The 16,271-nt window shown below is 48.2% G+C and overlaps 1 pseudogene; it reads left to right on the top strand.

Annotated features, from left to right (window-relative positions):
- The first annotated feature begins 6,548 nt into the window (after positions 1-6,548).
- On the top strand, positions 6,549-14,816 carry LOC147438789 (fasciclin-like arabinogalactan protein 10; annotated as a pseudogene).
- Positions 14,817-16,271: the final 1,455 nt, after the last annotated feature.

Here is a 16,271-nt window from a genome sequence, read left to right as displayed (position 1 = left end):
GTTTTTTTGTTTCCGAGAAAGAGATCCTTCTATTAGTTAATGAAAACTGCCCATAGGGCTACATCCACCTCTGCAAGAGAGGGCTACAACAAGCATGATGGGGAGACTCTCCCAATGAAAAAACAACATATATACAATGAGGCTAAATCAAGAGATGGGAGGAGGGAAGAGCCACACAGGTGGACAGTAGTGCCATATGAGCACCCCCTGGACTATGGTGTAGAAAGGCCCAGGGCGCCAGAGTCGAAGGAAAGCCTTGCGACGCTCCCGCATGCGGTCGGAGCTACCTTGTAGTCCCTCAAGCTGTCCTTTGAGAGTATGGATCAGCTCTAACCAAAAGTCACGAACAGTCTCTGCTGGTGGCACAGGGCGAGCCTCAAAGATGCGGAAACAGCGGGCCCGCCAGATGAACCAAAGTGTCAGGCCACTGATGAGCTCCCAGCACTCCTCTCTCTCACTGCACCACTCTTGTGGAGTAATCTCTGTAGCAGGCTGGAGTGTAGGTCGCCCCCCTGCATCACTATCATCCTGCTGGTGGAAGATAGCTCAAACTGAAGTGCCGGGCCGGTGAATGTGGACTAGGCCGCTACCCCCCAAGTGTACTGTCGATCCGTGGAGAGAGCAGGCATCAACAGAAGAACTCGGAGCCACACCTGCTGGGCCGAGGGACAGTCCCAAAGACAATGACGCTGACTCTCCACCAACTGGTCACAGGCTGCACATGCGGTCGAGAGACCACAATGCACAAGCCAACTCCCTACTGCCATGGCTCTGTGTGCAACCAACCACTGAAACAAAGTGACGCGCCTCGGCTGTCTGGAGTCCCACAGCCTCTGCCAAAAGTCTGCCAAGAACTCAACTGTGAGGCCCTCCTCCTGCCAATGACGTGCTGCAGCGGGGCAGGCCTCTCTCTGTGCTGCAAGTATATGACGTCCAAGCCGAACAGTGTACTGAAAGAAGGGGACTTCTGGGCGGTCTGTAGAAGAGAGGGGGTCCCTCCATAGCCACTCACCAGGATCCCACTGTACTCGTGCCTGGGGACAACACTCCCAAGCCCATAGCCTCCAGTGTCCAGTCTCAAGAGCTGCTGGGTCAGGGTCTATGACGCAAGTCCTCCCACAGATGCCCACAACTCGGATCCTGTGGAAATAGCACTCTGCTACCTGCGGGGCCTCTACTGCAACTCACTATAATCGTCCCCCATCCTGAAGCTCGAAGAACAGGGCTGGGATAGTCTCTGAGCAGGCCCTGATTGAAATGAGAACCTCAAGTCGTGTGAAGGCTCCCATCTATCGGGGTGCTACTGGCTCGAGAGGCGTGAGTCACTCAGCTGGAACTGACTCTGAGATGTCCTGACACATACTCTGCACCCCTCTCATGCCCTGTAGTAGCTGTAAACCCTGCACCTCCTCTGACAAACCTGTGAACTCTAGCCAGTCACCTAGAGAGCGTGCTGGACCTGCTGCCATGGGACCCCAAGAAACATGAGGCCGACTCCCAACCAAGTGGCCTCTCTGAGTGCTAACCATGGGGTTCCAGACGAGGGGCTGCCGTAGGTGCTCCTTCGTGCACGTCGGCTGTCTCTGCTCTAGGCCATGCCGTAAGAGCTCCCAAGATAAAAGCAAACTCACAGCGAAGCGGTCCTCCAGTCTCCTGCTCAAACCAACTCGGCACAACTCTGTAAAGATCCATCTGGTCGAAGGTTTCCAAGGGCCTCCTGACTGAGGCACCCTAGCACGAAGCCTCTGCAGCAAGAACTCCTTCCAGGGCTCCTCGCTTGGAAGAAGTCCTCTGACGACGAACTTCCCTAGAAGGGCTCTGCTCTGCTGTGCTGGATCAATGATCCCAAGCCCTCCCTGAGAACAAGGAAGTGTGATGACCGACCAAGCCACCTTGGCTCGGGCAATCTGAGTGTCACGACCTGACCAAAGGAAGTTCCTGATTAGCCTCTCAACCTGACTGATATAAGAACTCGAGAAGATCCAGCCAGAAGTGATGTACCACATAGTCGCCAACAACACTTGGTTGGCAACTACTCCTCTACCAGCCAACGAAAGTCGTGCTGAGCTCCAATGTAACGGATTTCTCCTGATGGACAGGAGAAGAGGAGCAATCTGCTGCTTGGGGGACAAGTCCAAACCAACCTGACAACCCAAGTACCGAACTGCAGTCCCTGGGGGAATCCACCTGAAACCCTCTCCTGGCATCCAATCTGGCACAGGAGCACTGCCAACAGAGAAAGCCACTGTCCTTCTCCAGTTGATCAGTGCGCCCGATGCACAACAGAAGGTCTCCAAAGCCTGCTCACATCTGTGTAGATTGGCCTCCTGGCCCTCTAAGTACAAGGCTGAGTCGTCGGCAAACTCAGCGTCCAGAAGCTCATCCCCCCGTATAGGGAGTGCTAAGCCCCTCAGACCAACCTGCTGTGACACCAAAAATCTGCTCATCGCCTCCGCATAGAACAGAAAGAGAAAGGGGGCAAGAGGACGACCCTGTCTGACCGATCGTGTGAGCATGAAGCGCTCACCTCTACCTCCTGCCAAAAGCACCTGACTGTGAGCCTGTCTGTACAAAGATGAATTCCCTCTGATCCAAGCATCTGAGAAGCCCATCTTGCATAGAGTGCCCTCTAGAAAGTCCCAGTCAACTCTGTCATATGCCTTCTCTAAATCGAGAAGAAGAATCACAAGGTCCTCCCCACGGAGCTGTGCTAGGGCATAAGCCTCCCAGAAAGTGAAGATGTTGTCAAGGATACTGTGTTCCTTGACAAAACCTGTCTGAGTCCCATGTATAAGGCTCTCCAAAAGTGGCTGAATCCTCAAACTCAGAGCCTTGGCAAGAATTTTGTAGGCTGAGTTGAGGATGGTGATGGGGCGCCATTGTCGAATCTCATCCAAGGAGCCACCCTCCTTTGGAATGAGGTAAATCAGGCCCTCACTCATGCTATCCGGAATCACTCCTGTGTGCAGAATGTACTGAAAGGCACTACAAAGATCTGGGCCAAGCAGGTCCCAGTACTTCAAGAAGAAGCTGGGAGTCAGCCCATCCTCACCTGGACAGCTACCACGAGGGAGGTCCCTAAGAGCCGTGTGCAGCTCCTCAAGCTGAAGAGGCATCTCTAGCCTCTGGCGCATCTCGTCAGTCACAAGACAAGGCATCTGTGCCCAAACCTGCTCCCTACATGCATCCTGCCACTCTGACTGGGGCTCAGCCGACAGTAACTCACGGTAAAAGTCAGTAGCAACTGCATGCATATCCTCGGGCTCACAAACAACTGACCCATCGGGACTCCTTAACTGATTGACCTTGGCATGCGAGTACTGAGGTCCCACTGTCTCAAAGAAAGCACCTATCACTCTGTCACCCACCTCAGTCCACTAAGATGCCTGTCGGTGAAAGGCAAACTCATGACGCCTCTCCTTTGTGCAAGCAAGCTCCTATCGAGCTTGCTGTAATAACTGCTCCTCCAACCATGGACTGTCTGGATGCCGCTCCTGCATCCTCTGTAGTGAAGCAATGCCTCGTCTGAGATGCTGCTCCTCCTCTCTCGCTGTAGCCCGTCGAGCCAGAGACTCCTGGAGAAAAAAGTGGCTAAGTTGAGCTAGGCCTAAGGCCACTCTGTCTGCAGGTAGAGCTTGGTTGTCCATGCCCTTTGTCCAGAGAGCCTCTACCCTCTCTTTGAGTGCTGAGTCCAACAAGACCCGCTCTGGGATGCGAAGCATCGTGCTCCCACTCCTTTGCCTATCTGCCACTGTGAGGATCACTGGTGCATGGTCCGAGAAGGATGTCCCTGCCAGGATGCCCACTGATCCCCCCAAGTCACTGAAGTGGTCACTAGTGTAGAAGCGATCTATCCGCGATAGATTCACTCCTCCCATTCTGCGGTCCGATCTAGAGAAGGCAAGACTCTCTGGAGGCCTCACAAAGCCAGAATGCTGCCATGTATCCGAGACCCTCAAAGTCATACACAACCTCTCCCAAGCTGCTAACTCGACTCCATGCACAGTAGCATGGCTGCCTCCGATCCTGTCAGAAGGTTCCTCCAACATGTTGAAGTCCCCTCCTACACACCAATGGTCAGCGTGTGGCAAAGACTCAACAATCTGTGACCAAAACTCTGCACGAGCACTCGCCACATTGGGCGCATAGATGTTCAGGAAGCCCACAAGGCCACCCTGAACCTGCATAGTAATCCACTGAGCCCTGCCTGGCACAATAATCCCTCTACCCACAATGGCCTGCTGCAATGAGTCCGCAATAGTCATACATACCCCACCCTGGATGCCTCTAGGTCCAAAAGCAGCTGACCAAAAGGTATCATATCGTCCATGCAAAATCTGACCATATCGCCGAATGCGGCTCTCAGACAGATGGTGCTCCTGAAGCATAAGGAGATCAATCTCTCCTCCCACAAGGCAACACTGAAGCTCCTGACGCAATCGGCCCCGCCGTCGCTGAAACTGGGGCCCACCTAATCCCTGCACGTTCCATGAGACGATCCTCATGGGGAGCGAGAGAGAACAGATGTTGTCGCAGCAGTTCGACTGGCTATCTTCGAGGCTGGCTTGGATGGGGAGTAATCCGCATCCAAGCGTCCTCTAGATAGGCAAGACTGCAGCGAGTGCCTAGCCCAAGCCCAAGAAGAGCGAGCCGTGCGTAAAGCAACCTCCTCTGTCCAGGAGTCCTCATGAATGTATACATAGCAAGGCAAACATTGCGTATCAGCAAAAAAGTACACCACAATGTGCCTACATCCTGCTGTGTCTGGGGGTGTCACCGCAAACCTGGCCAGTGGTCACAAAGTCTGCAGCAAATCTGTAACTCCAAGTTCTCCCATGTGGTGAGAGAACTCGAGAACCTGTCTATGCAACCATCCCACCACTGAGTCGAGGGACCACTCTGTCTCTGTCCTACCATAGAGGGGGAAGGAGAAACCAACTGCTGAGTCCAAGGCCTCTGTCCCCCTAGCGGCGAGGAACAAAGCATGGACCCTGAAGCAGGCTGCCTCGTGGTCTGCTGCGGAATCGCCGAGAAAGCGAGTGAACCCGTAGTCGAAGAAATCCTAGCGGCGTCGGAGGTCAATGCTCGTCAGACCACGAGGGATAGCTGCAAGGGAAGATGTCTGAATCTGCAGAGGGGGCCGCAAGAAGGGCTGACCCTCTCTCGCTAGGCGACTCGTGGCAAAGGCGCTGCCAAGAGATCTCCTAGTCGCCGGCGAGGGACCAATCTCCTGAGTTGACTGTGGTACTGGAGCAGGAGGGGGGGGAGAAGGAGCTGGGGGGGGGGGGCGAAGGGAAAGAAAAGTGGGGTGGGGCGACAGAGGTAGAGGGGCGAGGTGGGGAGTGGACGGGAGCAGAGGGTGGGAGGGAGGATGAGGAGGAGGAGGGGAACTCTGAAGGTGGGGCGGCTGGCGAGGGTGAAGCGGAGGTGGAGGCTGGCGTAGGGGGCTCCTCCTGCTCAAGAGGATCAAAACGGTTCCGAGTGGGAACCCACTGCTACTGAGTAGGCACCTGAGGGCCACTTTGAGTGCCAGGCTGTCGCTGTGGCCCCCCTCCTCCGCTGGAGCCCCAGGCTCGGAGGGTGGCTCTAAATCTGTGCGCTATGCCACTGGCTGAGGCTGCAGCCCAGCCTTGGCAGGCTGAGACTGAGGCTGAGGTGCAGGTCGTGGCCTCCTCCGTGGACAGGCCTTCGCTAGGTGTCCCATCTGTCTGCAAATGAAGCACTGGTTCGGGAGACCCGAGTACTCCACACTCTATCTAAACCAACCCCCACTCACCCGAGGCAGAAGGATGACCTTCGGGAGCGTGTGGGTATCTCTGACCAAACTTTAACTGAGGGGATACCAGCCACCTTGACAGCTACTGATGCTGCCGTACGAGGTGTCTCCAGGACAGTCCTGATGGCAGAGCCAATCCTCGAGAGAAGTGGTACGTACTCCCTCCGTAAACCCGGAAAGCAGACTGAGATGGGTATGTCTGCCTCCTCTACTAGCACATCCGAAGTCGGGTCAAAACCATGTCGCCACTGTCGAAAGTGGGCGCGCGATGCTCGGATGGCCAGTGGACTCATAGCTATGACCTTGGAGGCCATCTCGGAGGTCTCGAACTCGGTCTGGTAGTAACCCCGTCCGAGAATATGGACATCCAAGATCTTGCCCACCTCTGCAAGAAGGCGGGCCTGGAGAAGGTCTCACAGCTCTCCTCTGCTAGGTCGGGTGCTGAGAACCTTGCAAATGACCGAAGTCGCCTGCAAACGCTCTACCTCTGCGGCAAGGCTCGCTTGCTCTGTCTGCGAAAGAGCAAGTCGAATGGTGGGCTCAGCGGGGTCGAGCGAGGGGGCTTCAGGCGAGTCCCTCTGTGGCGAAGCTGGAGCCTCCATCTGTGTCTACTGCTGTGGCGTAAGAAGAGGACAGCGGGCGAAATCTGCAACTTGGCACGCAAAGCACTGCCCCAAAATGGACTCAATGCTGTAGGTACCGATTTGCAGGATGCAACTGGGAGGAAATAAAAAGCAGGCGGGCCGAGGGGGGGGGGGGGGGGGGGGGGGTAATGCGGGAGCGCTGGCAGCAAAAGGCGGGAGCGACTACACCAAGGGGAGGGCAATTGGCGGCAGGGGCGGAAAAGGCGGGCGGGGCTGCAGCAGCAGCAGCAGTAGCACGAGCTGCTACAGCAGGGTTAGGGCAGCGCGTGGGCGAGCAGAGCAGTGAGGGGGGTAGCGAGGGCTAGCGGGGGGACAGGCGGGCAGCGCTGGGGGGGGGAGGGGGGAGGGCGAAGGCGTAGGGAGGGGATTAGAGCAGCAGCAAGCATCTCATATTTACTACATTGTTGTAGTTGTTGAGCATGGAAATTACTAGAAGAAAAATATCTGAAGCAGAGGATGAACATGTTGTTAAGTATGGAGCCTGATTTACCCCTTGTAACGTTTAGTCTAAAAAATGCACATTTGTAAGACCCCCATTATACTCATGTACTCAGACACAAGGCACCAAAAATTTTTATGTGTCACAACCAAGTCTAACTACTTCATTTGCTTAATTGATTTGAAGCAGCTCATAGACATTCCAAATTTTTGGAAGCAAGCTTAAGTTAGGAGGGAGATAGAGCTGGAAGCAAGGAAAGTTGAGGTTGCAAGGCAAGATGTAGGCTCAAGTAGCCATAACTTATAATTTCCCCCACTTTCTCCCTTGCCTCTCTATGGCGAAAGCCATTGTAAAACCCTTTTACCTCCTACTAGGATGAGCTATTATATGCATCATTTCTTTTTTGTTTACTTCTTTGTAAAGCTATGACAATTTTTGTACTATGTAGTATGATTTGGTCTTGTGCCACGTCTAAAAACCACTAGAATACTTCAAGTAAGTTGTTTGCTTTGTGTGCACCTCCACCATGTCTTGCGTACTTGAAAAACTTAGTTCTTGCTTAGTAGTGGGGTTCTCCATGCCTTGGGTAGACCAAATTTACAAGCTGCCATATTTTTTTATAAACCAAGGAGTGTGATTGCAGAGAATATACTATAGTAAATTAGTAAAGAAGTGAATTAAATAAGAGTTTCCACAACAACTCTTACTATGTAGTGTGTGAAGCGCTCATAGCTCAATGATTTTTTCATAGCTTTCTTGAATCTGTTGAGCTTTTTTGTGAAGTTTGAAAGGTCATTCATTGGACTCTTGTCACATACAAGAAGACTACATCCAAAGCTTCCCCTACTTCTTGTTTTGATTCATAGTTGTGCCATCAAGCGCATGGTCCTTCACAAAATTATGGATGGCCTTCCATTGGTTGTAAAAAATATTGGATACATCCATGCCCAATCTGCCATGGAACCCAAGAAGGTCATCACCTTCACCCCACCAATAGAAGCCTTCCTAGCAACATTGTTTCCACCTAAAGACCTTATGGGCTCCGTCTCAATCATCACATTGCCCTGTTAATCCTCACGCACATTCCTATCACTCAAGATGGACGTCGTATTATTTATTTGGTAGAGTCAAGTACCGGGCTTGTCGGTCCAATAGGAAAAGGGTAAGAGTGATTGCCGCTGAGAGGCGCACTCTAACAAGAACATTCAAGGGTTAGCTGGCTAAGTATGGGCGCCCAAGTGTGAATGGGACGAGCTCATATAAAAGTCACCTAAACCTAAAAATCATTCATTCTTTCATTTGTGCAATTGAAGAGTGCTCTTGCTCCATCTCCATCTTCTTCTTCTTCATCTCCTTGTGCGTGTGTGTATGCGAGAGAGAGAGAGAGAGAGAGAGAGAGAGAGAGAGAGAGAGAGAGAGAGAGAGAGAGAGAGAGAGAGTGATTGAGCATTGTGACGATGGCGAGGCGGTTGAGCACGGCATAGCGGCGTCTCCCTCTTCTTTGCGGCAAGGAATCCTCCACGACAGTAAGCGTAGAGCGGTGAGTGACACACCATTGTCATCTTTGAGCTCACTAGTTTAGGGTAGTTGCATGCTTGGAGCCATTTGTGGCTCACACACAATGTATCAGCAAGTCCCTTGCATTGACACGTGTAACAAACGCGCACATTTTTGGCGCTGCTGCCGAGGAATTCCATACACTAAGCTTGAATGGCACTCTGTGCTTCTTTGTGGTTCAATTTCAATTGTAGGAAAGGTAGAGAAGGAAGGTGTGTGTGTTGAGAAGAAGGAGTTTGTTTTGCTGCTGTGTATTATTTTGTTAATAAGGAATTGAAAGGTACTGTGTTTTCTTTGTTAATAAGGTTTTGAAAGGTATTGTGTTTTCTTTGTGATAAGGTCTTAGTATTAAGGTTGTAGATCCATAATGTTAGTTCTGTGTAAAGTACAGTAAGTAGTTCTGTTAGCTAGTAAGTTGTTGTAGTAGTGTGTTAGTGTGTAACAGTAGTTGTATTAGTGGTAAGTAGGTAGGTTATGTGTGTGCGCTCGCACGCACATCGCGACCGCGGCGACCTTATCCCAAAAAAAAATCAAAAAATAAAATAAAATTCAAAATTTTAAAGGTAGGACCGGGATCGAGAATATCCCCCAGACCCAAGCCCAAGCTCACGCTCAGACTCAGGCCTCAGTCGTCCTTTAAAATTACGTATTTTAGCCTCACACATAGCTAAAAATCGACCTTTTTGAGGACCAATAGAGCTTTAGGTGACCGAACATTGTGCTGTAAAGCACACCACGACCCTCTGAGTGATACGCTCATTTTGAACTATCACGCACTTTAATAAAAAAACCAATCATTACAAAACATTAAAAAACATCAAAAAATGAGTGAAGACGGACGCCTAAAAAAATAAGTGGTTAACCTTTGAGGTTTTTCGCCGATGCTTGTAGGGTGCCAAAGGCACATGCATCTGCGCTCTGGTTGTGTGCTAGAGGCCGAGCAACCAGAGAGCATTTCGACTTACGCGAATTCTCCATATCCACCTACCTTAGGTTCCGGGCCCTCCTCGGCGGGGCCCCAAAATAGTACAAACCAAGACCCAAACATAGCGGCTAGTGACTCTTCCTCTGACTAAGACGTTATGGAAGGTTTCCCAATGCCTAATCCCGTTAGCTCAAGCCAAGACATGCATGCCATGGGCCCACGGTCCGGACCAAGCGTGCTTAGCCGCTTGAAGGAAACCTTTAGTAGAGCCACTTGCTCCGAACATGGAGCTAATGATGTAAATGAGGGGGGTGGGGAAGTAAATTCTCCATTCATGACCAAGGTAGACCCTATGCCCTTAGAGAATGTGCACGTGAATACTCCATCCACCGCACCCCCTGACTCTTTAGAGGTATTCGCCTCCGAGGTTATATTAACTGATGATAGAAGCCTTGCCGAAGTGCAAAAAGTTGAGCGGTATATCATCTCGGCTAGGGAAAAGGAAATTGAGAGCTTATGCAAGGTGGAGCAACGAAGAGAATTAAAAGAGAAAGCCCCCATGTCAATATCTTTGCTAGGAGAGCAATCGAGTGCTCCTGAATTAGCGACCACTAAGGGTCAACCCATAGAGAGCAACATTGCATCCAGCTCAAAGGACACTCCTACCACCTCAAGCCTAGATGGAGCGTTCTTAAATGAGAACTCGGAGTACGAACTACAAACGGAAACTCTCTAACCGACCTATACACAGGTCACACCTATCACGTGGGTTGGTTAGATGTCCTACAATCCACAACGGGTGCTACTAGTGTGGAGGATCAACAACAAAGAGTTTGTGAGGTCATCCATAGGGTTATTGAGCTAGAGAGACAGAACAAGGGGATCCACATGCCTTCAACGGGTCTCACGAGATTCTTGGATACAGGGAAGGCTAAACAACCAACCTTATCACAAATGGGGACTCCCTCGGTAAGTCCGATGGATCCTCCATATGTTGTTTCACCAGGGGTCTTAGTGCAATCTAAGCCCACAAGTGATAGCTTTACCTTTCCAAGTCTAGCTCATCTTTCCCTTGATGACACCACGGCTACCATGCCTACCCCAATGATGGGCCTACCAAGAAACACTCCATGGACCTCATTTGTTAGTAAAGCATCGCTATAGGGTAGCTCAATGCCTGCAATAGTACCTACAAGTGTGTACCAATCGTATATACCTATAGGTCCTCGTACTCATGTAGTCCCTACCCCTCCCATTGTTTCAACGACCTATGCTCCACAACCACAACACCCAAGTTCTTATTTCCATGGGACTATACCAGCTAGCATTAGCATGTCACATCCGACGTGTGCTATGCCTAGGGCCACACATATGAACTTTGGGCCACTACATGGCACAATATCGTACACAACGTGGAACCCAAGGGCTTCCTATGCGCCAAGCCCAATGCCAATACCTACTCCACATGTAGTCTTTGGAGCACCTTCACCCACGGTTCCTGCTCACTTAGGTGACTTGGAAACATTTGCTCAAGCTATTGGTCGATCTATTGCTGAGAATATGCTTAACACGCCTGATAGAGAGCCTAGAAGTAAGTCAGTACAAATAGCCAAGCTCACACCAAATTTAGTGGAGACGGGGATGTGAGAAAGCATATCGAAGTGTTTGAACAAATATGCGATTCTCTAGAAGAATACAATGACCTGCATCCTTTAAGCCTAACCTTAAGTGGGAAGGCAAGGGATTGGTATAGAACCCTAAGGATGGAAGAAAAACGATTTACCCTAGTCTTAGGAGATTGTTCTTGAAAGAATACATACGAGAGGGAGTACTTTGGGGTGTAGCCTCTCAGCTCTAGAAAGCCCAATGAGAGGAAGGAGAGTTGGTGAGAGACTTTATTAGTTGCTTAAAGCATTTGAATTCTCGTTGTAATCCAAATGAACGCTTCAACAATAATCAATTGCTTGATAGATTCATTAAAGGATTACGACATGAGGATATCTACAATGGCCTAGTCATTAAAGGTATCACCACTTAGGAGGCAGTCACCACCAATGCGATCCAATTGGAGGATAATTTAATGATTCAACGAGAAACAATGTCTGTTGAGCCTAAATCTATTAGCTCGCAAGCATCGGGGCATCAGCCAATGACCCTAAAGCCGAAGCCAATATCTGAGATGACTTTAGCAGATCTCACCAAGGCCATTCAAGAGAGTCTTAGAGATAATCGTGCTCCACAAAACAATCATATGTATCCAAGAAGGGAGCAACAATGGTGCTCAGTATGCTATGGTCCGCATAGTACCAGTGAATGCCCTACTTTTAGAGTGAGAGTCAATGGGAACTGCAATGCTTGTGGGAGGTATGGTCATCAAGCTAAGGATTGCATAGTTATTAAGCGTGCGATGGCCACCATTTTTGCTTCCCTCATGAAAGGACGTTCTAAGATCATCTCAGATGCCATAGTGTGCTTGGAAAAATCCATAACAATGAAGGTAACTCATATTTTATGTCCAAAGACCTTGATCTTGAGATCTTCTAGCATCCCAATAGGTTTAACAATAGACCCATTGGCCATCTTCACTAGTATGGTTGTGGTCGCAAGGTGAGGTCTTCCCATAGTTTCCCAGCAATTTTTAGTCACAATGCTAACCCCATCGCCACCATCATGGATTCCCTTCATAGTGAATCCCTTAGTAGCGATTGGTATGGTCGTATTGGATTCATCACCCTCAAAGTATTGTCCCAATTTGTTAATAGATATTTCTATAACAAGTTTCTTATCTAGGTTGGGTTGTGAATCTAAGTGTTCCTCCTCTATTGGCATCTCCCCAGATCCATTTATCTATGCAAATTGTGGTAGCCCAAACTTTAGTTCTCCATTGAGGAAGGTTCAAAGCGCTGAGATTAGCTCAGGGTCTTTATATAGTTTGGACATGATGGTGGTTCTAACTTCTGAAGATATGAAATCCATCAATTTGGCAATGTTTAACGGCACCTTTTGGGCTTCAATCCCTTAGAATTAAATACTATGAAGAAGAGAATAGAATTATGCTAGTGGTAATAGAAAAGCTTGCAAGAGAAAATAAGTGTAAAACTAAGTAGAAAAAGTAAAAGTAAATGCTTTATATTTTCAATTTCAACTTATGAATATTTATTTTGGAATAGTAAACAAGCAAGTGACAACAAGACTTCTAGGGAGGACTAACTAATATGCCATTGGTAACTTTGAGTGCCAATGATTTGAGGGCTTACAAGGCATCACATAGTTCTAAAGAATAGTTTGTTGTTGTTAGGTATTCTTCTTTTGCTATTATTGTTCTATTATTTTGCTATTATTGTGTAGTTGCATGCAATGATAGAGAGACAAAGAGCAACTACACATAGAAATTTGCATCTGATCCACCCACATACACAAAGGGAGGAGCTAACTCATACATGTATTTTGCTTAGGAGGCCTTACAAGGCATCACATAGTTCTCTATTTGGACAGATGGGTTCTAAAGAATAGTTTGTTGTTAGCAACTACACATAGAAATTGCACACAGTTGATACACAAGGGAGGAGCTAAATCATACATGTATTTTGCTTGTATTACATATACATAGAAAGAGAGCTTATAAGGAGAGGTATAGTCCACTGAGTAAAAAGTAAAATAATTTTTTGAAAATAAAGTTTGGGTGGTGTAAAAGAGGTTCTCTATGAATTGAGAGCTAAATAAGCTTAGCTCGTTTTTGGAGAGCGGGTCCTTGTAATTTGCATCCACTCATCTGTCAGCATCCAACAAATATTTCTTACCAACAAATATCCAAGGTGGATAGAAATAAAAAATCATTATCATATTCATATTCTAGAGAGAGAGAGAGAGAGAGAGAGAGAGAGAGAGAGAGAGAGAGATATTATGTTCATCATGGTTATTAGGTGTGTTTAATTATAATCATTTTTTAACCATACATAAAAATTTTATAGGATTTTTTGTTACGAAAAGAAAATTGAGGTATTTGTTATCGTTTTCAGATATTTTTCTATAGTGTAGGTGGGATTTTTCCTTTTCTTCTTGCTCTCATCTCACATCAACGTATCAAGTTGAGACACCTCTCAATTACAAACGCCTAATTGTACTCGTTTGGCTATTAAAGTCAGACTAATCCTTTGGCTCATGCTGCACTCCATTCTAATTGAAAAAAAGACTAACGTGTGCCCCCCCTCCCTGTTCTTTTCCTTTCTTCCCCCTCACACTTCCCTTTTACTTTACTACCCCTCAAATTTCACAAATTTCCAAAAAATCCCCCAACATTTTGTCATAAATTCCCAAAATGCCCTTCAAATTTTCCAAAATTTCTTCAAAGATTAAAAAAAATTGTAGCTTTTCATAAGAAGACTGATTGTCTATCGATACAAGATGCTAAAACTAGAATTTGAGTTGGTTATGCAGGCTTTGAAGGCGAGTTGCTTCATTGTTTTTAAACATTATTGCCTTTAGGGACATACTTGAGGGACATACTGGGTCTACTTTACTTTCATTGATTAATTTCCTTCAAAGATTCTTCGAACACCTTAACTTTTGAAACCAGGCGTTCAGTTGGAGTTGATTCACGCGCTCCATTCTATCTGCCTATTTTTTCCTTCCCCCTCACGCCCGCCCTGCCCTGCCCTGCCCTCTGGTCTTGTGAGCAGTCAATCTCACCATCTCAGTGGGCTTTTTGGGGGCATGCAAACCTGCAAACATGCAAATCTCCTCCCCCTCCCCCTCGTCCTCGTCCTCCTCCCCATCCGCTTCCTCCATACTACATCTGCTACCCTCTCTTCCATCTGCTCCTGCTCCTGCTGGATCGACAATCCCTCTTCAACATCCTGAGCTTTCATGTGCTCTTGGATTATGAGGACCCTAAAAGCTCAGAACACTAGCAGGCGGCTTTGCAACCATAACCACATTGTATCAGACAACTGGACTCGCCGAGGGCGAGGACGGATTTCTCAACATCACCGTCTCTGAGGGCGTTGCGAAGGCTCACAGCCCTGGAAACATTTCTTTTGCCACAATCGGCTCCTCTCTTGAGAAGTTTCCTTTCAATATCAGCTTGCTTGTTGTGGATCAAGTCCTTATACCCTCTGGCATTGGCGGTCCTGCACCACCGCCCGTCAATTTAACTCAAATCATCTCACAAGCAGGAAATTTTAGCCAGTTTGTCTCACTGCTGGTGTCGATAAAGTGTTGCAGTCTCATGATTCTCCACCTGGAATTACGATCTTTCCCCCAACCAATGCTGCCTTCGACCGCATGGGCTCCAGCGCGCTTTCCCGCCTCACAAGTGCTCAGCGAGTTGCGCTGATGGAGTCCCATGCCCTTGTCTCTTTCTACCCAACACAATAGCTAGCAACTGCCAACGGCCCTCAGTCTACGCCATCTGTCCTCACTGCATTCGATATTAAAAAAAAAAACATGTTCTGCTCTCTCTTCGCCGGGCATTGATTAGAGAAACCTCCGTCTTTTTTTTGTAGTGCCCAAGCCCAAGGGATCTTCTTAGATTCTATCTAACGTGACCTGCTTGGAAGATTACAGGTACATACTTGCCTTTTACCTACTACCTACTCGGTCTAAATTATATAGAACCCATTAATTTGTTTGCTAGATTCCTCTCGAATCTTTAAATTTGAAGCAAAAGTGAGCACGCCCTCCCTCCCCCATTTTGTTCACACCGAGCGCCCTTGCCTCCGCCTTCCGCCATCGCTGTACAAGCCTGGTTTACATCGTTCCCAACTAAGCACACAAGCAGCGTCTCACAATGTGCAGTACAATGGAATCGAGAATATTAAGCATTCGCCATCAGACTTCTACACATGTCTAGGATTGTCCGTCTCTGGCTTCGCGTGCACATGGTATCTCTGGCAATGAACGAGCGAGATGGAATATGCAGCACAATAGGCACCTTGCTCTGCATAATGATCCACACAATCAGCATATGGCATCCACCAGTAGCTGTGGCCCACTCTGCAGATCCCCACTATCTCTTCGCAGCCCTGCTCCTTGCCACCTGCCTCCGCTCGTCTACCATTCTTCACAAGCTGCCATTCACCGTCTACTTCCCTGCTCGAATTTGCATCTGAGCAAGTATTTTGAAATAGAATCTGCTAGCAATCCCGCACCTCCCATCGAACCAGGGAAAAAGAAAAAATATATATATCTCTCTCTCTCTCTCTCTCTCTCCTACGTCTTCATCGACACACATGAGATCTCTCTCTCTCTTTCTGTCTCTCTCCACGTGTATCTCCGCCCTTTATTCCCTCAAATCCATGCAAGGTACTTGCCCAGATTCCCTATAATGAAGCACCAGAAAAAAGATTGGCACGGCCTACTTGACTTTTTTGCTACAAATACATGTTAAGCACTCAAAAATGGATCTCAATTGCTAGAAAGTAAGAAAGATTAGAAAATCTTGAACAATCCAGCCAAAATACATACAAGGGTGTTTTAGGAATTTTAGAAAATTGAGGGGTATTTTGGGAATTTCCACAAATTAGAGGGGTATTTTGGTAATTTTCCCTTATAAAACAATGCCTTCCCCTGTGCATGCCACATTCTTAAGCAGATGTACGCCCCGGCCCACCTTCATTGGGTCACACGACAAGTAGAAACTTACCCCTTGGATTGAACTCTTCAAAGGTAACTTCCCTTTGAAAATAAAAAGGATTCTCCCCTCCCTCTCTCGTCATCTCATCATGAAAAGCGGGACATTCATCTCGAGCACACGACATTCGCGAATGGAAATGACTCATCATACGTAACCACTCTGTTGCGACAACACCGCTGTCTCGCACACAAGTCATGTAAGCATTTAGAAAAAAAGAATCGTTTGCTCCTTGCTCTGCCGCATGTCCCAGCTCCCTCCCAACACTTTGCACTCATCATCTCATGCCTGCCTGCCTG

The sequence above is a fragment of the Adiantum capillus-veneris genome, chromosome 16 (genome assembly GCF_014529385.1).
Source record: "Adiantum capillus-veneris isolate H3 chromosome 16, ASM1452938v2, whole genome shotgun sequence".
Lineage (NCBI taxonomy): Eukaryota > Viridiplantae > Streptophyta > Polypodiopsida > Polypodiales > Pteridaceae > Adiantum > Adiantum capillus-veneris.
This window is presented reverse-complemented; position numbering and strand designations above follow the sequence as displayed.